The sequence below is a fragment of the Rhipicephalus microplus genome, chromosome 5 (genome assembly GCF_043290135.1).
Source record: "Rhipicephalus microplus isolate Deutch F79 chromosome 5, USDA_Rmic, whole genome shotgun sequence".
In the NCBI taxonomy this organism is placed as follows: domain Eukaryota; kingdom Metazoa; phylum Arthropoda; class Arachnida; order Ixodida; family Ixodidae; genus Rhipicephalus; species Rhipicephalus microplus.
In genome coordinates, this window is record NC_134704.1 from 157,900,725 (window position 1) to 157,926,394 (window position 25,670).

Consider the following 25,670-nt stretch of genomic DNA (forward strand, 5'->3'; position numbering starts at 1 on the left):
ATACCGCGAACGCTAATCTAACGACGAAAAAAACTCGGCACCTTGTAAGCAATCAAGGGCGTCATCAATCCTGGGCAAAGAGTACACGTCTTTGCGAGTGATCTTACTTAAGCGCCTGTAATCAACGCAGAAGCGAATTGTACAATCCTTCTTCTTAACGAGAACGACAGGCGATGCCCATGGACTTTGGGAAGGTCGGATAACGTTGCGCTTGAGCATATCGTCAACCTGTTTGGTGATAACCTGTCGTTCCATGGCGGAAACACGGTATGGTCGCTGTCGTACTGGCGCGTGGGAAGCTGTGTCGATGCAGTGAAAAAAACTGGGAGTTCGGCCAAGGGTAGGTTGAGCAACGTCAAAGGATTCACGAAACTGGTAGAGCAGCTGAAGAAGCTCAGAGCGTTCAGATGGCGATAGTCCTTCGGCAATCAATGAATTGAAAAGCTCGCAAGGTGGTATATTGGAAGGGTTGATGGCACTGATGGCGTCGTATTCACCGGAACAATCTGGCGGCATGGTAAAAATTTGTTCTTTAATAATGGCACGCACGTGTCCAAGAGATGCACCTTGAAACAGTTCGACGGGATACCGAAGGGGATTGATGAGGCAAAGAGCACTGTTTCCTTCAGAAATAGAGAGGGTTGAATAAGGCAGAAGAAGTGATCTTCGACTAAGGAAGACGCTTGATGGCTCAAAGAATGCAGCTTCGTTCCTAATGCCGTCACAGAACACGGGGAGCAACACAGCTGCTGTCGGAAGAATTTCAGTGCCTTCTTTGACGACGAGTTTGTGTATGGCGGGCTGAATGTGGCTGGTTGGTTGGTCGTAAAACGAGAAATGTTCAAGCTCCAATCTTGCACAATCAATAACGGCATGGTTACGCGACAAAAAATCCCATCTGAGTATGATGTCGTGTGAGCATGACGAAAAGACAATAAACTCAACAGTGTAGTGGTCCTTCACGATCATCAGTCGGACAGTACAGGCGGCTACAGGCTGAACCGGGTCCCCATTTGCTATTTGCAAGGACATCATATTAAGAGGCGTCGTCACTTTTCGGAGCTTGCGGCAAAGTTTAGCGTCTATCACGGAAACGGCAGCACCGGTATCCACTAGAGCATATGCTCGACTACCTTCTACAAAAACGTCGACAATATTCGACGGCAATGTGCGAGGACTTGAGCATTTCGACAGCGCAGTTCTTGCCTCCTGAACTGCGGCGGTTAGTTTCCCTCGTGTTCAGGAGCTGGCCGACGACGCATGGGTGACAGGGAGCGACGACGGGGTGAAGGTGAGCGACCAGGCATAGTACGCGGACATTCCCGTGAAGACGAGCTTGACTGAGGGCCAGAATTTTCCAGACGAGATGGAGGAAGGTCCATGAAGCTCTTCTGTGTCTGGGCGTCTGTATCCCGGCACGTGACAACGGCAGTAACGGGCGATATGGCCAGGGCCGCCGCACGCAAAACAGATGGGCCGGTTATCGCGCGTTCTCCAAGTATTGGCGACGAGGGGACCAGTCCATGCGGCAGACGGGTAAGTCGAGACTGTGGTGGCAATGGGAGGAACCCAGGCGGTGGACGGCTGAGTTGGAGCTGAGGTATACGGCAGTCCCTGGAACAACAGGGTGTGGTGTGGCTGCCGCCGCTTTAGTGCCTCAGCGTAAGTAAGAGGCGCGGTGACGGGGGGCTGCTGCAAGGGCACCGGCATGGCCTCGAAAATCTGCTCCTGGACCACATGTCGGAGTATGGGAGCCAATGGTGGTGGGTTTCGCAGTAGCTGTTTCTGCGAGGGCTCCTGGCGTTGAGCAAAAGGCAGCAGAGAAAGCTGCCGAGCCACTTCCTCTCGCACGAAGTCTCATTAGTGCGAGAATGTTTGTCTGGTCAGTCATAACGTCCAGTGCGGTCACTGGTTGGATTTTCTGGAATGAGCGTCGCGTCTGAGCTCGATGCCTCCGCAATTCATCATAGCTTTGGCACAAAGTCACTACTTCTGCCACAGTGCTAGGAGACTTCGCGAGAAGCATCTGTAAAACGTCATCGTCAACGCCCTTCATATTGTGCTGTATCTTCGCACTCTCGCTCATGGAAGCATCGACGCGCCGGCAGAGATCGATCACATTTTCTATATATGATGTGAAAGTTTCACCTGGCTCCTGTGCCCGTGTGCGCAGACGTTGTTCGGCGCGTAGCTTCCGTAAGGCAGGACGACCAAAACGGCACATGTCGCCTCCTTGAAGGCGGACCAATTCGCGAACTCGGTTTCGTGGTTCGTATACCACGGCTTGGCCACGTCGGTGAGGTAAAATTTGACAGTGCCCAACTTAGCAGCGTCATCCCACCTGTTGGGTTCACTGACTTTCTCGTATGACGACAGCCAGTCCTCGACGTCCTGGTCTTTGGTGCCCGCAAATATCAGAGGATCTCGCTGATGAACCGGGCTGGGGCAACTAGCGGCCGCGAAATGTATTGTTTGTTGGGCAGCGTCATCTTGCATGGTCGACGGCAGGGTGCGGGATCGAAGTTCCAGGTTGTAGGCGATGTGGTTACCCAGCACCTCCACCAAATGTAAAGAGGTTTATTGGGCGAACCAAACAGGCAGGTGGAAGATTCGAGATAGCGACAGGACGAGGAAGATGGAGGAGCTCGAGCGCCGATCTAGTGGTGCCTTACTTTGCGATGATGCTTGTTGTTCCTTTTTGTTGTCATCATTCCTTAATAATAATAATAATAATAATAATAATAATAATAATAATAATAATAATAATAATAATAATAATAATAATAATAATAATAATAATAATAATAATAATAATAATAATAATAATAATAATAATAATATAATAATAATAATAATAATAATAATAATAATAATAATATTAATAATAATAATATTGTTGTTGTTGTTGTTGTATTCTCATGGTTCGCACTAGGTAACAAAAATCTCGAAAAAAGAACTGGTGCTGCATATAAATGGTGTAATTTCAGTGCGATCATCAACGACCTCTCTGTAAATGTGAAGGTTGGTGCTCTCAGCTGTGAAAGATACAACCGATCGTCTCCTGAAGAACGAATTATTATCTGAGGCACCTGCCAGCCAAATCATTCTAGAAAAATCACAATGTCGCAGTAAGAGCGAAGCAATGAATGCGATAGCAAAACATGGGGATATTACGCGAATATATAGTCGGCAGATAGAAATCTGCAGTGCACTGCCCAAGCACAAAAGGTACATGAAATGAACACGCACAAGATGAGCGTGAAATAACAGTGTTCGCAGCTCGACAGTTAACGCGCTGCTCAAACAGAAGGACGCACAAAACGTTCGCACAGTTTTACACCAATTGAGGGCGAACAAACAAGCATTGCACTTGTTACCACACATTTGAATCAGCACGCTACATTTGCCACAAGGCCTCTGTAGTGAGCGAAGTGACCTTCGTGCGCCCCGTAACTTCAACTGAATCTTTCCGGCGAATGTACCTGATCGAGCTAAAAAAATGGCAGTATATCCACGGGGTGAATAATGGAGAGTGGGTCGAAGCATCCGTTTATTCATTCGTTCTTGCATCCATCCGTCTAGGCGTTCGTCTGTGTGGCCATCCGTGCGTCCTTCCGCCTGTCCGTGCGTGCGTCTGTTCATGCGTCCGTCTCTGCCTTCGTGCAGCCATTCATGCGTCCGTCGATGCATCTGTCTGTGTGTCCGTTCGTCCATCTAGTCAACACTCTAAGTACCACCATCTCGCATCTTTTCATCATATGGTCCGCATATAGAAGCACCGCCATGCAGCGGACATTCGACGGATGTCCATCCAGATGACTAAACGTTAAGTGCATCCAGAGGACTAAACGAGAGGTGGCACACGCACACTTTCTTATGGCTTGCGCTTCGTGTCTACTTCCCACCTTTAACCACCTCTAGTTCATGGTATATGCTAGTTCACTGTATTAATGTCACTACGGCCAAACGCTCGCTAAACATTTTAAAACCAAGAAGGTTACGCCCAGCAAGTATGACGTAGCAACCCTTTCCTGTCAGATAGTGCTGAATGAACATGCCAATGGCTGCTAATGGGGAATGAGAAACAGGCGAATTCGGCTTTTAGTTAACGCGCACACTGCAAATTTTAGGGGCGAAGCTCCTTATAGCGGCACCCGTTTGTCCCTCGTAGTCGTAGTAGTAGTCTGTAACCAATCTTGCATTTTGACTTTCAAGGCGGTGCCGGTGGGATATTTCTTCTGTGCGTTGTTGAACAATAAAAAAATTCGCAGCGTGCGCGGGTTTTAGTGGCCGTGTGTTTTAGTGGCCTATAACACTGTGAAACGCTGCGAAACGAGGTCAGCTGTTTGATTCCGTGCCCCAGAAAACTGTTTTCTGAAATTTCTAAATTGCGCGCAATCTCAACAAAACGGTCTACAATAATCGCAAACCTTCTAGAAATATGAGACACACTTTACACCGCGCATTTCTTACAGACTGTAAGGAGTACGCGGTTATATATATATATATATATATATATATATATATATATATATATATATATATATATATATATATATATAAGGGAAAGAAGTGTATACCTAAGGGCTCGTTTTTCCGTGTTTTTAACACAATAATAATGAGATATAACAGACAGTAATGCCAAGGAATGTACAGGGGAAGTTATTAACATTAATGGAATGTAAATAAGAAGAAAGAAAAGTGGATGAAAAAATTACCAACTGTAAGCAGGAATCGAACCTACGACCTTCGAATTACGCGTTTGATGCTCTAACCACTGAGCCATTACAGCGGCACTCCCTCCATCCACTTTTTTGGGTTTATCTGTGAATTTAGAAGTAGGAGCGACAGTCAGCGCCATCTATAAGCCAAACAACGAGTGTGAAAACACTCTTATGCGTATGTTTGGCGTCACGTAGCACGTGAACTTATTATGAGCGGGCAGCTGATTAATTGTCCCTCTTATACAACCTAAACACACCAAGTCTGCCAGTACGAGACCCTCGTTCAATGAAATAAGGGAAAGAAGTGTATACCTAAGGGCTCGTCTTTTCGTGTTTTTAACACAATAATAACGAGATATAACAGACAGTAATGCCAAGGAATGTACAGGGGAAGTTATTAACATTAATGGAATGTAAATAAGAAGAAAGAAAAGAGGATGAAAAAATTACCAACTGTAAGCAGGAATCGAACCTACGACCTTCGAATTACGTGTTCGATGCTCTAACCACTGAGCTATTACAGCGGCACTCCCTCCATCCACTTTCTTGGGTTTATCTGTGAATTTAGAAGTAGGAGCGACAGTCAGCGCCATCTATAAGCCAAACAACGAGTGGGAAAACACTCTTATGCGCATGTTTGGCGTCACGTAGCACGTGAACTTATTATGAGCGGGCAGCTGATTAATTGTCCCTCTTATACAACCTAAACACACCAAGTCTGCCAGTACGAGACCCTCGTTCAATGAAATAAGGGAAAGAAGTGTATACCTAAGGGCTCGTTTTTCCGTGTTTTTAACACAATAATAATGAGATATAACAGACAGTAATGCCAAGGAATGTACAGGGGAAGTTATTAACATTAATGGAATGTAAATAAGAAGAAAGAAAAGGGGATGAAAAAATTACCAACTGTAAGCAGGAATCGAACCTACGACCTTCGAATTACGCGTTCGATGCTCTAACCACTGAGCTATTACAGCGGCACTCCCTCCATCAACTTTTTCGGGTTTATCTGTGAATTTAGAAGTAGGAGCGACAGTCAGCGCCATCTATAAGCCAAACAACGAGTGTGAAAACACTCTTATGCGCATGTTTGGCGTCACGTAGCACGTGAACTTATTATGAGTGGGCAGCTGATTAATTGTCCCTCTTATACAACCTAAACACACCAAGTCTGCCAGTACGAGACCCTCGTTCAATGAAATAAGGGAAAGAAGTGTATACCTAAGGGCTCGTTTTTCCGTGTTTTTAACACAATAATAATGAGATATAACAGACAGTAATGCCAAGGAATGTACAGTGGAAGTTATTAACATTAATGGAATGTAAATAAGAAGAAAGAAAAGTGGATGAAAAAATTACCAACTGTAAGCAGGAATCGAACCTACGACCTTCGAATTACGTGTTCGATGCTCTAACCACTGAGCTATTACAGCGGCACTCCCTCCATCCACTTTCTTGGGTTTATCTGTGAATTTAGAAGTAGGAGCGACAGTCAGCGCCATCTATAAGCCAAACAACGAGTGGGAAAACACTCTTATGCGCATGTTTGGCGTCACGTAGCACGTGAACTTATTATGAGTGGGCAGCTGATTAATTGTCCCTCTTATACAACCTAAACACACCAAGTCTGCCAGTACGAGACCCTCGTTCAATGAAATAAGGGAAAGAAGTGTATACCTAAGGGCTCGTTTTTCCGTGTTTTTAACACAATAATAATGAGATATAACAGACAGTAATGCCAAGGAATGTACAGTGGAAGTTATTAACATTAATGGAATGTAAATAAGAAGAAAGAAAAGTGGATGAAAATATTACCAACTGTAAGCAGGAATCGAACCTACGACCTTCGAATTACGTGTTCGATGCTCTAACCACTGAGCTATTACAGCGGCACTCCCTCCATCCACTTTCTTGGGTTTATCTGTGAATTTAGAAGTAGGAGCGACAGTCAGCGCCATCTATAAGCCAAACAACGAGTGGGAAAACACTCTTATGCGCATGTTTGGCGTCACGTAGCACGTGAACTTATTATGAGCGGGCAGCTGATTAATTGTCCCTCTTATACAACCTAAACACACCAAGTCTGCCAGTACGAGACCCTCGTTCAATGAAATAAGGGAAAGAAGTGTATACCTAAGGGCTCGTTTTTCCGTGTTTTTAACACAATAATAATGAGATATAACAGACAGTAATGCCAAGGAATGTACAGGGGAAGTTATTAACATTAATGGAATGTAAATAAGAAGAAAGAAAAGGGGATGAAAAAATTACCAACTGTAAGCAGGAATCGAACCTACGACCTTCGAATTACGCGTTCGATGCTCTAACCACTGAGCTATTACAGCGGCACTCCCTCCATCAACTTTTTCGGGTTTATCTGTGAATTTAGAAGTAGGAGCGACAGTCAGCGCCATCTATAAGCCAAACAACGAGTGTGAAAACACTCTTATGCGCATGTTTGGCGTCACGTAGCACGTGAACTTATTATGAGTGGGCAGCTGATTAATTGTCCCTCTTATACAACCTAAACACACCAAGTCTGCCAGTACGAGACCCTCGTTCAATGAAATAAGGGAAAGAAGTGTATACCTAAGGGCTCGTTTTTCCGTGTTTTTAACACAATAATAATGAGATATAGCAGACAGTAATGCCAAGGAATGTACAGTGGAAAATATTACCATTAATGAAATGTAAATAAGAAGAAAGAAAAGTGGATGAAAAAATTACCAACTGTAAGCAGGAATCAAACCTACGACCTTCGAATTACGCGTTCGATGCTCTAACCACTGAGCTATTACAGCGGCACTCCCTCCACCCACTTTTTTGGGTTTATCTGTGAATTTAGAAGTAGGAGCGACAGTCAGCGCCATCTATAAGCCAAACAACGAGTGTGAAAACACTCTTATGCGCATGTTTGGCGTCACGTAGCACGTGAACTTATTATGAGCGGGCAGCTGACTAATTGTCCCTCTTATACAACCTAAACACACCAAGTCTGCCAGTACGAGACCCTCGTTCAATGAAATAAGGGAAAGAAGTGTATACCTAAGGGCTCGTTTTTCCGTGTTTTTAACACAATAATAATGAGATATAACAGACAGTAATGCCAAGGAATGCACAGGGGAAGTTATTAACATTATTGGAATGTAAATAAGAAGAAAGAAAAGTGGATGAAAAAATTACCAACTGTAAGCAGGAATCGAACCTACGACCTTCGAATTACGCGTTCGATGCTCTAACCACTGAGCTATTACAGCGGCACTCCCTCCATCCACTTTTTTGAGTTTATCTGTGAATTTAGAAGTAGGAGCGACAGTCAGCGCCATCTATAAGCTAAACAACATGTGTGAAAACACTCTTATGCGCATGTTTGGTGTCACGTAGCACGTGAACTTATTATGAGCGGGCAGCTGATTAATTGTCCCTCTTATACAACCTAAACACACCAAGTCTGCCAGTACGAGACGCTCGTTCAATGAAATAAGGGAAAGAAGTGTATACCTAAGGGCTCGTTTTTCTGTGTTTTTAACACAATAATAATGAGATATAACAGACAGTAATGCCAAGGAATGTACAGGGGAAGTTATTAACATTAATGGAATGTAGATAAGAAGAAAGAAAAGGGGATGAAAAAATTACCAACTGTAAGCAGGAATCGAACCTACGACCTTCGAATTACGCGTTCGATGCTCTAACCACTGAGCTATTACAGCGGCACTCCCTCCATCCACTTTTTCGGGTTTATCTGTGAATTTAGAAGTAGGAGCGACAGTCAGCGCCATCTATAAGCCAAACAACGAGTGTGAAAACACTCTTATGCGCATGTTTGGCGTCACGTAGCACGTGAACTTATTATGAGTGGGCAGCTGATTAATTGTCCCTCTTATACAACCTAAACACACCAAGTCTGCCAGTACGAGACCCTCGTTCAATGAAATAAGGGAAAGAACTGTATACCTAAGGGCTCGTTTTTCCGTGTTTTTAACACAATAATATTGAGATATAACAGACAGTAATGCCAAGGAATGTACAGGGGAAGTTATTAACATTAATGGAATGTAAATAAGAAGAAAGAAAAGTGGATGAAAAAATTACCAACTGTAAGCAGGAATCGAACCTACGACCTTCGAATTACGCGTTCGATGCTCTAACCACTGAGCTACTACAGCGGCACTCCCTCCATCCACTTTTTTGGGTTTATCTGTAAATTTAGAAGTAGGAGCGACAGTCAGCGCCATCTATAAGCCAAACAACGAGTGTGAAAACACTCTTATGCGCATGTTTGGCGTCACGTAGCACGTGAACTTATTATGAGCGGGCAGCTGATTAATTGTCCCTCTTATACAACCTAAACACACCAAGTCTGCCAGTACGAGACCCTCGTTCAATGAAATAAGGGAAAGAAGTGTATACCTAAGGGCTCGTTTTCCGTGTTTTTAACACAATAATAACGAGATATAACAGACAGTAATGCCAAGGAATGTACAGGGGAAGTTATTAACATTAATGGAATGTAAATAAGAAGAAAGAAAAGTGGATGAAAAAATTACCAACTGTAAGCAGGAATCTAACCTACGACCTTCGAATTACGCGTTCGATGCTCTAACCACTGAGCTATTACAGCGGCACTCCCTCCATCCACTTTTTTGGGTTTATCTGTGAATTTAGAAGTAGGAGCGACAGTCAGCGCCATCTATAAGCCAAACAACGAGTGTGAAAACACTCTTATGCGCATGTTTGGCGTCACGTAGCACGTGAACTTATTACGAGCGGGCAGCTGATTAATTGTCCCTCTTATACAACCTAAACACACCAAGTCTGCCAGTACGAGACCCTCGTTCAATGAAATAAGGGAAAGAAGTGTATACCTAAGGGCTCGTTTTTCCGTGTTTTTAACACAATAATAACGAGATGTAACAGACAGTAATGCCAAGGAATGTACAGGGGAAGTTATTAACATTAATAGAATGTAAATAAGAAGAAAGAAAAGTGGATGAAAAAATTACCAACTGTAAGCAGGAATCGAACCTACGACCTTCGAATTACGCGTTCGATGCTCTAACCACTGAGCTATTACAGCGGCACTCCCTCCATCCACTTTTTTGGGTTTATCTGTGAATTTAGAAGTAGGAGCGACAGTCAGCGCCATCTATAAGCCAAACAACGAGTGTGAAAACACTCTTATGCGCATGTTTGGCGTCACGTAGCACGTGAACTTATTATGAGCGGGCAGCTGATTAATTGTCCCTCTTATACAACCTAAACACACCAAGTCTGCCAGTACGAGACCCTCGTTCAATGAAATAAGGGAAAGAAGTGTATACCTAAGGGCTCGTTTTTCCGTGTTTTTAACACAATAATAACGAGATATAACAGACAGTAATGCCAAGGAATGTACAGGGGAAGTTATTAACATTAATGGAATGTAAATAAGAAGAAAGAAAAGTGGATGAAAAAATTACCAACTGTAAGCAGGAATCGAACCTACGACCTTCGAATTACGCGTTCGATGCTCTAACCACTGAGCTATTACAGCGGCACTCCCTCCATCCACTTTTTTGGGTTTATCTGTGAATTTAGAAGTAGGAGCGACAGTCAGCGCCATCTATAAGCCAAACAACGAGTGTGAAAACACTCTTATGCGCATGTTTGGCGTCACGTAGCACGTGAACTTATTATGAGCGGGCAGCTGATTAATTGTCCCTCTTATACAACCTAAACACACCAAGTCTGCCAGTACGAGACCCTCGTTCAATGAAATAAGGGAAAGAAGTGTATACCTAAGGGCTCGTTTTTCCGTGTTTTTGACACAATAATAATGAGATATAACAGACAGTAATGCCAAGGAATGTACAGGGGAAGTTATTAACATTAATGGAATGTAAATAAGAAGAAAGAAAAGGGGATGAAAAAATTACCAACTGTAAGCAGGAATCGAACCTACGACCTTCGAATTACGCGTTCGATGCTCTAACCACTGAGCTATTACAGCGGCACTCCCTCCATCCACTTTTTCGGGTTTATCTGTGAATTTAGAAGTAGGAGCGACAGTCAGCGCCATCTATAAGCCAAACAACGAGTGTGAAAACACTCTTATGCGCATGTTTGGCGTCACGTAGCACGTGAACTTATTATGAGTGGGCAGCTGATTAATTGTCCCTCTTATACAACCTAAACACACCAAGTCTGCCAGTACGAGACCCTCGTTCAATGAAATAAGGGAAAGAACTGTATACCTAAGGGCTCGTTTTTCCGTGTTTTTAACACAATAATAATGAGATATAACAGACAGTAATGCCAAGGAATGTACAGGGGAAGTTATTAACATTAATGGAATGTAAATAAGAAGAAAGAAAAGTGGATGAAAAAATTACCAACTGTAAGCAGGAATCGAACCTACAACCTTCGAATTACGCGTTCGATGCTCTAACCACTGAGCTACTACAGCGGCACTCCCTCCATCCACTTTTTTGGGTTTATCTGTGAATTTAGAAGTAGGAGCGACAGTCAGCGCCATCTATAAGCCAAACAACGAGTGTGAAAACACTCTTATGCGCATGTTTGGCGTCACGTAGCACGTGAACTTATTATGAGCGGGCAGCTGATTAATTGTCCCTCTTATACAACCTAAACACACCAAGTCTGCCAGTACGAGACCCTCGTTCAATGAAATAAGGGAAAGAAGTGTATACCTAAGGGCTCGTTTTTCCGTGTTTTTAACACAATAATAATGAGATATAACAGACAGTAATGCCAAGGAATGTACAGGGGAAGTTATTAACATTAATGGATTGTAAATAAGAAAAAAGAAAAGTGGATGAAAAAATTACCAACTGTAAGCAGGAATCGAACCTACGACCTTCGAATTACGCGTTCGATGCTCTAACCACTGAGCTATTACAGCGGCACTCCCTCCATCCACTTTTTTGGGTTTATCTGTGAATTTAGAAGTAGGAGCGACAGTCAGCGCCATCTATAAGCCAAACAACGAGTGTGAAAACACTCTTATGCGCATGTTTGGCGTCACGTAGCACGTGAACTTATTATGAGCGGGCAGCTGATTAATTGTCCCTCTTATACAACCTAAACACACCAAGTCTGCCAGTACGAGACCCTCGTTCAATGAAATAAGGGAAAGAAGTGTATACCTAAGGGCTCGTTTTTCCGTGTTTTTAACACAATAATAATGAGATATAACAGACAGTAATGCCAAGGAATGTACAGGGGAAGTTATTAACATTAATGGAATGTAAATAAGAAGAAAAAAAAGTGGATGAAAAAATTACCAACTGTAAGCAGGAATCGAACCTACGACCTTCGAATTACGCGTTCGACGCTCTAACCACTGAGCTATTACAGCGGCACTCCCTCCATCCACTTTTTTGGGTTTATCTGTGAATTTAGAAGTAGGAGCGACAGTCAGCGCCATCTATAAGCCAAACAACGAGTGTGAAAACACTCTTATGCGCATGTTTGGCGTCACGTAGCACGTGAACTTATTATGAGCGGGCAGCTTATTAATTGTCCCTCTTATACAACCTAAACACACCAAGTCTGCCAGTACGAGACCCTCGTTCAATGAAATAAGGGAATGAAGTGTATACCTAAGGGCTCGTTTTTCCGTGTTTTTAACACAATAATAATGAGATATAACAGACAGTAATGCCAAGGAATGTACAGGGGAAGTTATTAACATTAATGGAATGTAAATAAGAAGAAAGAAAAGTGGATGAAAAAATTACCAACTGTAAGCAGGAATCGAACCTACGACCTTCGAATTACGCGTTCGATGCTCTAACCACTGAGCTATTACAGCGGCACTCCCTCCATCCACTTTTTTGGGTTTATCTGTAAATTTAGAAGTAGGAGCGACAGTCAGCGCCATCTATAAGCCAAACAACGAGTGTGAAAACACTCTTATGCGCATGTTTGGCGTCACGTAGCACGTGAACTTATTATGAGCGGGCAGCTGAATAATTGTCCCTCTTATACAACCTAAACACACCAAGTCTGCCAGTACGAGACCCTCGTTCAATGAAATAAGGGAAAGAAGTGTATACCTAAGGGCTCGTTTTTCCGTGTTTTTAACACAATAATAACGAGATATAACAGACAGTAATGCCAAGGAATGTACAGGGGAAGTTATTAACATTAATGGAATGTAAATAAGAAGAAAGAAAAGTGGATGAAAAAATTACCAACTGTAAGCAGGAATCGAACCTACGACCTTCGAATTACGCGTTCGATGCTCTAACCACTGAGCTATTACAGTGGCATTCTCTCCATCCACTTTTTTGGGTTTATCTGTGAATTTAGAAGTAGGAGCGACAGTCAGCGCCATCTATAAGCCAAACAACGAGTGTGAAAACACTCTTATGCGCATGTTTGGCGTCACGTAGCACGTGAACTTATTATGAGCGGGCAGCTGATTAATTGTCCCTCTTATACAACCTAAACACACCAAGTCTGCCAGTACGAGACCCTCGTTCAATGAAATAAGGGAAAGAAGTGTATACCTAAGGGCTCGTTTTTCCGTGTTTTTAACACAATAATAATAAGATATAACAGACAGTAATGCCAAGGAATGTACAGGGGAAGTTATTAACATTAATGGAATGTAAATAAGAAGGAAGAAAAGTGGATGAAAAAATTACCATCCAAATATTACTAACCAATTACCAAAAATTACCAGTGGTTAGAGCATCGAACGCGTAATTCGAAGGTCGTAGGTTCGATTCCTGCTTACAGTTGGTAATTTTTTCATCCACTTTTCTTTCTTCTTATTTACATTCCATTAATGTTAATAACTTCCCCTGTACATTCCTTGGCATTACTGTCTGTTATATCTCATTATTATTGTGTTAAAAACACGGAAAAACGAGCCCTTAGGTATACACTTCTTTCCCTTATTTCAATGAACGAGGGTCTCGTACTGGCAGACTTGGTGTGTTTAGGTTGTATAAGAGGGACAATTAATCAGCTGCCCGCTCATAATAAGTTCACGTGCTACGTGACGCCAAACATGCGAATAAGAGTGTTTTCACACTCGTTGTTTGGCTTATAGATGGCGCTGACTGTCGCTCCTACTTCTAAATTCACAGATAAACCCAAAAAAGTGGATGGCGGGAGTGCCGCTGTAATAGCTCAGTGGTTAGAGCATCGAACGCGTAATTCGAAGGTCGTAGGTTCGATTCCTGCTCAGAGTCTGTAATTTTTTCATCCACTTTTCTTTCTTCTTATTTACATTCCATTAATGTTAATAACTTCCCCTGTACATTCCTTGGCATTACTGTCTGTTATATCTCATTATTATTGTGTTAAAAACACGGAAAAACGAGCCCTTAGGTATACACTTCTTTCCCTTATTTCATTGAACGAGGGTCTCGTACTGGCAGACTTGGTGTGTTTAGGTTGTATAAGGGGGACAATTAATCAGCTGCCCGCTCATAATAAGTTCACGTGCTACGTGACGCCAAACATGCGCATAAGAGTGTTTTCACACTCGTTGTTTGGCTTATAGACAGCGCTGACTGTCGCTCCTACTTCTAAACTCACAGATAAACCCAAAAAAGTGGATAGAGGGAGTGCCGCTGTAATAGCTCAGTGGTTAGAGCATCGAACGCGTAATTCGAAGGTCGTAGGTTCGATTCCTGCTTACAGTTGGTAATTTTTTCATCCACATTTCTTTCTTCTTATTTACATTCCATTAATGTTAATAACTTCCCCTGTACATTCCTTGGCATTACTGTCTGTTATATCTCATTATTATTGTGTTAAAAACACGGAAAAACGAGCCCTTAGGTATACACTTCTTTCCCTTATTTCATTGAACGAGGGTCTCGTACTGGCAGACTTGGTGTGTTTAGGTTATATAAGAGGGACAATTAATCAGCTGCCAGCTCATAATAAGTTCACGTGCTACGTGACGCCAAACATGCGCATAAGAGTGTTTTCACACTCGTTGTTTGGCTCATAGATGGCGCTGACTGTCGCTCCTACTTCTAAATTCACAGATAAACCCAAAAAAGTGGATGGAGGGAGTGCCGCTGTAATAGCTCAGTGGTTAGAGCATCGAACGCGTAATTCGAAGGTCGTAGGTTCGATTCCTGCTTACAGTTGGTAATTTTTTCATCCACTTTTCTTTCTTCCTATTTACATTCCATGAATGTTAATAACTTCCCCTGTACATTCCTTGGCATTACTGTCTGTTATATCTCATTATTATTGTGTTAAAAACACGGAAAAACGAGCCCTTAGGTATACACTTCTTTCCCTTATTTCATTGAACGAGGGTCTCGTACTGGCAGACTTGGTGTGTTTAGGTTGTATAAGAGGGACAATTAATCAGCTGCCCACTCATAATAAGTTCACGTGCTACGTGACGCCAAACATGCGCATAAGAGTGTTTTCACACTCGTTGTTTGGCTTATAGATGGCGCTGACTGTCGCTCCTACTTCTAAATTCACAGACAAACCCAAAAAAGTGGATGGAGGGAGTGCCGCTGTAATAGCTCAGTGGTTAGAGCATCGAACGCGTAATTCGAAGGTCGTAGGTTCGATTCCTGCTTGCAGTTGGTAATTTTTTCATCCACTTTTCTTTCTTCTTATTTACATTCCATTAATGTTAATAACTTCCCCTGTACTTTCCTTGGCATTACTGTCTGTTATATCTCATTATTATTGTGTTAAAAACACGGAAAAACGAGCCCTTAGGTATACACTTCTTTCCCTTATTTCATTGAACGAGGGTCTCGTACTGGCAGACTTGGTGTGTTTAGGTTGTATAAGAGGGACAATTAATCAGCTGCCCGCTCATAATAAGTTCACGTGCTACGTGACGCCAAACATGCGCATAAGAGTGTTTTCACACTCGTTGTTTGGCTTATAGATGGCGCTGACTGTCGCTCCTACTGTCGCAGCTGGCGAATATATGCGGAAGGGAAGGTGAAGCTCTTGGACTAGGATTCAGTGTAACGAAGTGTGGTTTGATGGTATTCAATGATCCCTGTGATCAGACGGTGTCCATACAAGGCCAAGAAATACCGAGGGTAAGTGAATACAAGTACCTTGGAGTATGGGTAAATGAGAGCGATAGATACATGGAGGTACAGGAAAAAGCCTCGGCAGCAAAAGGAAAGAGGAATGCGGCAATAATGAAGCACAGAGCGTTGTGGGGATACAATAGGTATGAGGTGCTTCGAGGTCTGTGGAATGGTGTAATGGTTCCAGGGCTTACTTTTGGGAACTCAGTGGTGTGCATGAGGGCAGAGGTGCAATCGGGAATGGATGTAAATCAAAGGACTGTGGGACGCCTCGCGTTGGGTGCTCACGGGAAGACGACAAACGAGGCTGTAAAGGGCGATATGGGGTGGGCAGGTTTTGAGGCGAGGGAAGCGCAGAGCAAAATAAGGTTCGAAGAAAGGCTAAGAAATATGAAGGAGAGTAGATGGGCAGAGAAGGTGTTCCGTTATTTGTATAGGAACAGCGTGGACACACAGTGGAGAAAAAGAACTAGAAGACTCACTAGTAAATATACGGCTGGTATTGTGAGCCATATGTCAACAAAGAGCGTTAAGGGAAAAGTCAGGGAGGCGGAGAGGATTTACTGGATGGCAGCTATGGAGAAAAAACCGGCTTTGAGTAACTACCGAAAGGGCAAAAATGAAATAAGGAGGGAGGTATTTTACGATAATTCAAGGGGAAGCGCTTTACTGTTTGAAGCGAGATCGGGTTGCCTTAGAACGCGTAGTTATAAAGCAAGATTCAGTAAAGAAGAAGAACAATGCACATGCTGCGGGAAAGATAAGGAAACGGCGGAGCATGTTCTGATTGAATGTGGAGATATCCACCCAGGTGTACGTTTGGGCACGAGCCTACAGGAAGCCTTGGGTTTTAGGGACAACAATGGAAAGCTGAACACACCCGCGATTGAAATAAGTAAGAGACGGTTAGAGTATTGGTGGCAGAAAATTAGAGAGAAAGGACAAAAATAAATATTGGAAAAATAAAATATGGAAAGTTTGCCGTAAATGGCAGAGAACTTAAGCTGAAAATCTACCTTTTTTCCATTAAGATAGAATTTATCGAAGTAGAGGCATTAGGCCAACATAAAAAAAAAAGAAAAAAAGGTTTTTTTTTTGTCGAGCCTGGTGGCATACTTGTCACCACCCCGTTATAAAGGGGACGCTCATAGCATCCATCCATCCATCCACTTCTAAATTCACAGATAAACTCAAAAAAGTGGATGGAGGGAGTGCCGCTGTAATAGCTCAGTGGTTAGAACATCGAACGCGTAATTCGAAGGTCGTAGGTTCGATTCCTGCTTACAGTTGGTAATTTTTTCATCCACTTTTCTTTCTTCTTATTTACATTCCATTAATGTTAATAACTTCCACTGTACATTCCTTGGCATTACTGTCTGTTATATCTCATTATTATTGTGTTAAAAACACGGAAAAACGAGCCCTTAGGTATACACTTCTTTCCCTTATTTCATTGAACGAGGGTCTCGTACTGGCAGACTTGGTGTGTTTAGGTTGTATAAGAGGGACAATTAATCAGCTGCCCGCTCATAATAAGTTCACGTGCTACGTGACGCCAAACATGCGCATAAGAGTGTTTTCACACTCGTTGTTTGGCTTATAGATGGCGCTGACTGTCGCTCCTACTTCTAAATTCACAGATAAACCCAAAAAAGTGGATGGAGGGAGTGCCGCTGTAATAGCTCAGTGGTTAGAGCATCGAACGCGTAATTCGAAGGTCGTAGGTTCGATTCCTGCTTACAGTTGGTAATTTTTTCATCCACTTTTCTTTCTTCTTATTTACATTCCATTAATGTTAATAACTTCCCCTGTACATTCCTTGGCATTACTGTCTGTTATATCTCATTATTATTGTGTTAAAAACACGGAAAAACGAGCCCTTAGGTATACACTTCTTTCCCTTATTTCATTGAACGAGGGTCTCGTACTGGCAGACTTGGTGTGTTTAGGTTGTATAAGAGGGACAATTAATCAGCTGCCCGCTCATAATAAGTTCACGTGCTACGTGACGCCAAACATGCGCATAAGAGTGTTTTCACACTCGTTGTTTGGCTTATAGATGGCGCTGACTGTCGCTCCTACTTCTAAATTCACAGATAAACCCAAAAAAGTGGATGGAGGGAGTGCCGCTGTAATAGCTCAGTGGTTAGAGCATCGAACGCGTAATTCGAAGGTCGTAGGTTCGATTCCTGCTTACAGTTGGTAATTTTTTCATCCACTTTTCTTTCTTCTTATTTACATTCCATTAATGTTAATAACTTCCCCTGTACATTCCTTGGCATTACTGTCTGTTATATCTCATATATATATATATATATATATATATATATATATATATATATATATATATATATATATATATATATTGCCACAAGGCAGTAGTGGGATTGGGGCATAAAGCGGTAGAGGGTCCCTGGCAAAAAGAGAAGACTACGAAGTGGATAGAGACTGGTTCCAGCCCGCCAGTGAGCCAGGTAGGCGTACCCAGCACCTCCACCAATAATCTTACAAGAAAACGTATATTTACAGATATTTACAACGATTACACGCGATGACAATGCCTGGCTCACTGGCGGGCTGGAACCAGTCTCTATCCACTTCGTAGTCTTCTCTTTTTGCCAGGGACCCTCTACCGCTTTATGCCCCAATCCCACTACTGCCTTGTGGCACTATATATATATATATATATATTGCTACATATTTGGTGGAGTTGTGCGATCCCCGTCTTCGCCACGGAGCTGCGAAGTGGACGCTCCTTCGCGGCTTACAACATGACCACTCAAGACTCGGCTACATTCTCTCTGGTCGCTCCCCTTTCTGCCCGACCTGTAAACCCAGCGCCCGCGACAACTTTCGTGACGCTTCCCGCGCTCAAAGACCCCGGCGTGTTCTCGGGCAGCGAGGGTTCCGACGTCGACCAGTGGCTACGCCTATACGAACGCGTCAGCGCCACTTACAGGTGCGATCCCGCTCTTACGCTCGCAAACGTCATCTTTTATCCCGACGAAACCCCTCGTGTTTGGTTTGATAACCACGAGCATGACATAACAAGCTGGGACAGCTTCAAGGCAAAGATTCGTGAGCTTTTTGGCAACATCTCTGGTCGTCATGAAGCTGCGAAAAATGAGTTGTCGACTCGCGCACAATCTTTCGCGGAGCCCTACATCGATTATATTCAGGCTGTCCTTTCACTATGCCGCCAAGCTGACGAAAACATGTCTGAAACTGAAAAAGTTGCGCATATCCTAAAGGGTATCGCCGACGATGTGTTCAACTTGTTGGTATTCAACAATGTGTCATCTGTTGATGCGATCATTCAAGAATGCCGCCGGTTCCAACAAGCTAAAAGCAGACGCATCTCCCATCAGTTCCAGCGCCTCCCGAACACCACTGCGACGTCCTCGTGTCTCGACACATATCATCCACCAGACACCTGTGACAACTTGACGCGAATCGTCAGGCGGGAGCTTGAAGCGGCTGCTCCAGCTAAGGTGGGACCAACGTCCCCTGACCCCTCTCCGCCAATTACGTTGCCTCTCATTCAAGCAGTCGTCCGGCAGGAAATCGCCAGCTTGGGAATTCACTCTATCTCACCGCCTCCCCGCACCGACTACCAGCCCCGATAAACGCTTGCACGTCCCTTCCCGACCGGCTCTCTCTCAACGTTCCGTAATGCGTCCGCATGGCGAACGCACGATGACAAGCCGATATGCTTCTCGTGTCACAGAATCGGTCACATCTCTCGGCATTGCAGAAGCCGCTGGAGTCCTCCTGCACAACCGTCCTCTCGTCCCTCCTATGCAGGTCCTACCTATCGCCATGAGACCAGCCGCGACCATTTTGCCCAGGAACCTGCTTCTGAACACCGCTACTCCCGCTCTGTCCCCCCAACGTCGCCAGTCTCGTTCTCCACAGCCCCGCCGACCATCTTCCCCCTCCTTTCCACGAGGTTCCCCGACAGAAAACTAAGCGTTGCAGCCCCTGGAGGTGGCGCTGCATCGCTCGGACTGACCGAAAATCCTCTTTTGACGATACCGACAAAACGGAACCTCATAGACGTACAAGTACACGGCATACATGTCGCTGCTCTTGTCGACACCGGCACCCAACTTTCCTTGATGACGAGTGATTTTCGCCACAAGCTTAAGACGGTTCTCACACCTGCAACCACTCAATTCGTCCGTGTTGCGGATGGTGGAATAGCATCTATCGTTGGAATGTGCTCCGCTCGTGTGAGCATTGCGAATCGACACACAGTTGTTCTCTTCACCGTCCTTGATAAATGCCCCAACGACGTAATCTAAGGCCTCGACTTCCTGTCCGCGCATTCTGCCCTCATAGACTGTTCGACCAGTACACTCCGTCTACACTTGCCCGCAACAGAACCTCTTACACAACGGCCGAGTCGCCTCTGCACAACGGGACACGCGCGCCTCCCTCCGCAGACACTGACCTACATAGAGCTCGGCTCAATACCACCAGTTCCCGACGGGGACTATGTTCTGACGCCTATCACCGATGTCCTCATAAGCCATGGCATTACATTACCGCCCACCATTCTGTCCGTCGCAGGAAGTTCTACGTGCCTCCCAGTTGTCAACTTTAGCTTGTCACCTCAAGTTTTGCCACAAGGGATCTCTTTGGCGTTGCTCTGCACCTTAGAAGACAATGCGGTAGATGTTTTCGCGATGGCCGCCCCTTCTGACCCCCATGCTCAACATCAATCTGCCACTTGCTCCGAGAGCGCTATTACTTCGATGATCACTTCCAACTTAACGTCGCAGCAGACTGATGAGTTCCACTGGGTTCTGCTGTCCTACATCGACGTTTTTGACATCAGCGGCCGTTCATTGGGGAAAGCTACCGCTATGAGCCACCACATAAACACTGGTAATGAGAATCCTATTCATAGGCGTCCATAGCGGGTGTCGGCGGCCGAGCGTCACATCATCCAAAGTGAGGTCGACAAGATGCTCGCCAAGGACATCGTTAAGCCATCCTGCAGTCCTCGGGCTTCTCCTGTAGTGCTAGTCCGCAAGAAAGACGGTGCATGGCGCTTCTGTGTGGATTATCAACACCTAAACCAAATTACCAAAAAAGACGTCTACCCTCTGCCACGAACAAATGATGCACTTGATTGCCTCTATGGGTCCCACTATTTTTCCTCCATAGACCTTCGTTCCGGCTACTGGCAGATAGAGGTAGATGAAATGGACAGTGAAAAGACGGCATCCATCACCCCCGATAGCCTATATCAGTTCAAGGTCATGCCCTTCGGCCTTTGTAACGCTCCAGCCACCTTCGAACGAATGATGGACTCCCTGCTCAGAGGATTCAAATGGTCCACCTGTTTGTGCTACTTGGACGACGTCATCGTCTTTTCACCAACATTTGAAACTCACATGGAGCGCCTCTCAGCCATCCTGGAAATCTTCCGTCGCGCTGGCCTGCAGCTCAACTCGTCCAAATGTCACTTTGGACGCCATCAAATCACAGTGCTTGGCCAGTTAGTAGACGCCAACGGTGTACAACCAGACCCGGCAAAAATCAGCACCATCAAAAACTTTCCTGTACAACGATCTGCGAAGGTGTACGCAGCTTTATCGGACTATGCTCCTACTTCCGACGCTTCGTGAAAAATTTTGCACACATAGCGAGGCCGCTTACGCAGCTCCTCAAGAAAGAAGTCCCGTTTTCATGGGGCTCCGAAGAGGCTTCTGCGTTCTCGACTCTCGTCGCTCTTCTCACTACCCCTCCGATTCTGGCCCACTTCAACCCTGCTGCCCCTACGGAACTCCGTAAAGATGGAAGTGGAAATGGCATTGGTGCAGTGCTGGCTCAGAAACAACATATCCATGATTGCGTTATTGCATATGCCAGCTGCCTCCTATCCACTCCTGAACGTAACTATTCGATAACAGAGCGTGATTGCTTGGCTCTTGTATGGGCGGTGGCGAAATTTCAACCTTATCTATACGGACGCCCATTTTCGGTAGTTACCAACCACCACGCACTCTGCTGGCTCAACTCCCTGAAAGATCCATCAGGCCGCCTTGGTCGCTGGGCTTTGCGCTTGCAAGAGTTTTCCTATTCGGTGGTCTACAAATCTGGCCACCTACACCGTGATTCTGATTGCCTCTCCCGTTACCCTGTCGACGATCCTGAGGACACTGACGAGCCCAAGGAGAACTCTATCTTGTCAGTGCCCGACTTCCTTAGTATTGTGGAAGAACAGAAGCGTGATGCAGAGCTGCTTGACATCATCAGCCGTATAGAATCTTCCACAAATGATGCTTCCGTCCGCTACTTTGTCATTCAAAAGGATGGGTATACCGTCGCGATTTCCGACTAGACGGGCCCGACCTTCTCATTGTTGTGCCTAAGCATTTGCGCCGCTGTGTTCTCACCGAACTTCATGACGCTCCCACGGCTGGACACCTTGGCGTATCCCGCACGTACGAACGCGTCCGGCGCCGTTTTTTCTGGCCAGGCCTTGCTCGTTCGGTACGCCAATACGTTGCCACGTGTGACCTATGCCAATGTCGTAAGACACCGTCGCTGCTACCCGCTGGCCATCTTCAACCAATTGACATACCCGCGGAACCATTTTACAGTGTTGGGTTAGACCTGCTTGGTCCTTTTCCCACATCCACATTGGGAGACAAATGGATAGCCGTTATTAGAGACAACTTTACACGCTACGCTATTACGCGAGCTCTACCAACCAGCTGTGCAACCGACGTCACTGACTTCTTGTTACGGGACGTTATATTGATTCACGGTGCTCCGAGACAGCTTCTCACAGACCGTGGCCGTACATTTCTATCCCAAGTCATCGCCGACATTCTGCGTTCTTGTTTCACGCAACACACACTGACAACCACCTACCACCCTCAAACAAACGGCCTCACGGAACGATTTAACCGCACTTTAAGAAATATGCGCACTATGTACGTGTCGCCCGACCACCGAGACTGGGACCTTGCCTTACCCTACGCAACTTTCGCGTATAATTCATCCCGTCACGACACAGCAGGCTTTTCGCCATTCTACTTATTGTACAGAAGAGAGCCGACTTTACCACTGGACACAGTCATCTCAGCTCACACCTCGTCCACCAGCGAGTATGCCCGCGACGCGATAGCGCGAGCCGATCATGCCCGTCAGCTCGCTCACGCTCGGCTGATGGCGTCGCAAACCAACCAATGCCGTCGGTACGATGCGGAACATAGAGACGTACATTTCGCTCCCGGTGCCCTCGTTTTACTCTTGTCCCTTCGTCGTCGGCTGGGCCTATCCGAAAAACTTCTGTCTCATTACACGGAACCCTACCGTATATTGGGTCAAGTATTAACTGTCATCTACGAGATCAGCCTCATCTGTGCATCATCAACTACTATGTGACCCAGTGATATCGTACACGTCTCGCGGATGAAGCCCTACAATAATGCGTCAGATAACGACCTTTAAAGCACCGGGACGGTGCCTCCACCGCCGGGGGTCTTGCTACGTGCCAGTGTATGGAGCTGAAGAAGAGAAAGCAGATAGACTGGCACGACTTAATCTGTGTGGCTGGCGTCGCTCGCCTAACCGGCTGTAAATACATCGGTGACTACCCCTCTGAGTCAGTCTCCTTCCCGTAACAATATATATATATATATACAACTTCGCACGAAATTTACGATTGGAGAAATATTTCTTTGATAAACCCGAAAAAGATAACGCACTTTTTCGTGGGGTAATCGGACGGCAATGGACCCCAGACGCCAACAGAGATCGACATCTGGATCTCTATATAGACGCTGTTCGAAAAGATGTTATACATGCGTACAAAGTGCACAAACCAAGCATGAATAACATATCAAAAAGAGAAAAAGAGGCACTACTCACGTTGAACAACTGCGAAGATCTCGTCATCAAACCAGCAGACAAAGGAGGCGCGATTGTTGTTCTATATAGATCGGACTACATTGAGGAAGGCAAGCGACAACTAAATAACAAACGATTCTACAAACACCTCGACTTTGACCCTACCACGGAGCACAAAAAAATCATTGTAACAACCCTAGAGAATCTCACACGAGAAGGCGCCATTAATTCAAAGCTTAAAAATGCACTTATTACAGTACATTCAGCGCCTGGTCGTTTTTACATGCTGCCGAAGATTCATAAAGAGAATAACCCTGGCAGACCCATTATATCAGGCACGGGAACGTTAACGGAACCCATTTCCAGTTATATTGATTCTTTAATCAAAGACATACCACCCACACATGAGTCCTTCTTGCGTGACGCAAACCACTTCCTTCGGGAAATAGCAGACGTGAAAATTCCAGACAGTGCATTTCTCGTAACATTGGATGTTAGCTCACTCTACACAAATATCCCACATGACGATGGTGTAAGGGCACTTGTTGAATCGTATGGCACACACAACCCTGTCGCTTATCCAAGCAAAAAAGTAATTGAAATCTTCACAAGACTTGTACTCGATTTGAACAGCTTTGAATTTAACAACCAGTACTATCTTCAAATCAGCGGTACGGCAATGGGTACAAGAATGGCCCCAAACTACGCTAACATATTCATGCACCACATAGAGTCCAATTTTCTTTCATCTTGTAATATCAAACCATTACTCTATAAACGGTACCTAGATGATATATTCATAACTTGGACACATTCGGAAAACGAGCTCCTCAAATTCATACAGGCATTCAACCAGGTACACCCCAGCACTTATTCTACACACACCTACTCTAACACTGAAATAAACTTTCTTGATGTACTCATTCGAGTTGACGATGGTGCGTTGGTAACTAACGTATACAGAAAACCTACAGAGAGGCAACAATACCTGCACTTCAAAAGCTGCCACCCGCGACATTGCAAGACCAGCATTCCCTATTCCCAAGCACACAGATTTCGACGAATCTGCTCCCGCACCGAGGACTTCCACAAAAACAGCACACATATGCGCGAAGTACTCCTTAATCAAGAATACCCGCCAGCTATCATCGATGACGCCATCAAAAAAGCTGAAAATCTGGACCACCAGATTCTTCTCAACCACCAGAGAAACGCCGACCAACACCGCAACAAAAACTTGCTATTAACTTTCACGAGCAACCCACCGAACATAAACAAGGTCCTAAGAAAACACTTTAACATATTGGAACAGAGCGTGCGACTATCCAAAATTGTCACTTCTCCTCCTTGTGTTGTAAACAGAAGGCCGAAAAATATAAAGGATTATTTAATAAATTCAAAAATAGGTGTGAAACCTCAAATTGGGTGTCACCCTTGCGGAAAAAGCAGATGCAGGGTATGCAAACACATGCCGACGACAGTGGCGAAAAGCACCCACTCGGATTTTAAGCACAGGATAAGAGGTGCACTAGACTGTGACTCGGACAACGTCATATACCTCCTGGAATGTGGGGTATGTAACAAGCAATACGTGGGCCAGACAGACACTCCGTTTAGAATTAAATTCAACAACCATCGGGCACATGTACGATCTCTGCCAGGCCTTCCACTTTCAAAACACTGCACATTAAAAGACCACAGCTTTGATGACATCAGGGTTACACTACTAGAAAACAACTTTCGAACAATCAGAACGGGAACATCGGGAATCTTATTTTAGCTACAAATTTAACACGATAAAATACGAAATAAATGAACACCCAGGCACTCTGTCTGCGTTACGACCGCTGAAAGACGCAAACGCTTCTCTCTAATCAGTCCGGTTTCATTACGACAATAATATTGCCCGCTAACAAAGCTTTTGGCCTATGCATCGAACAACATAGAAATGACTTGCCTCATCAAGCACAGCCGGAACGCACAGATTCTTTTTTCCCCCTTCTTTTTTTTTCCTTTTTTTCCTTTAAGTTGC

The 25,670-nt window shown here is 44.6% G+C and overlaps 1 non-coding gene across 1 annotated transcript; it reads right to left on the minus strand.

Moving 5' to 3' along the window:
* Positions 1-12,014: 12,014 nt before the first annotated feature.
* TRNAT-CGU (transfer RNA threonine (anticodon CGU)) lies at positions 12,015-12,087 on the minus strand. The gene has a single exon. It is a non-coding gene; the product is annotated as a tRNA-Thr (tRNA).
* Between the last annotated feature and the right edge of the window lie 13,583 nt (positions 12,088-25,670).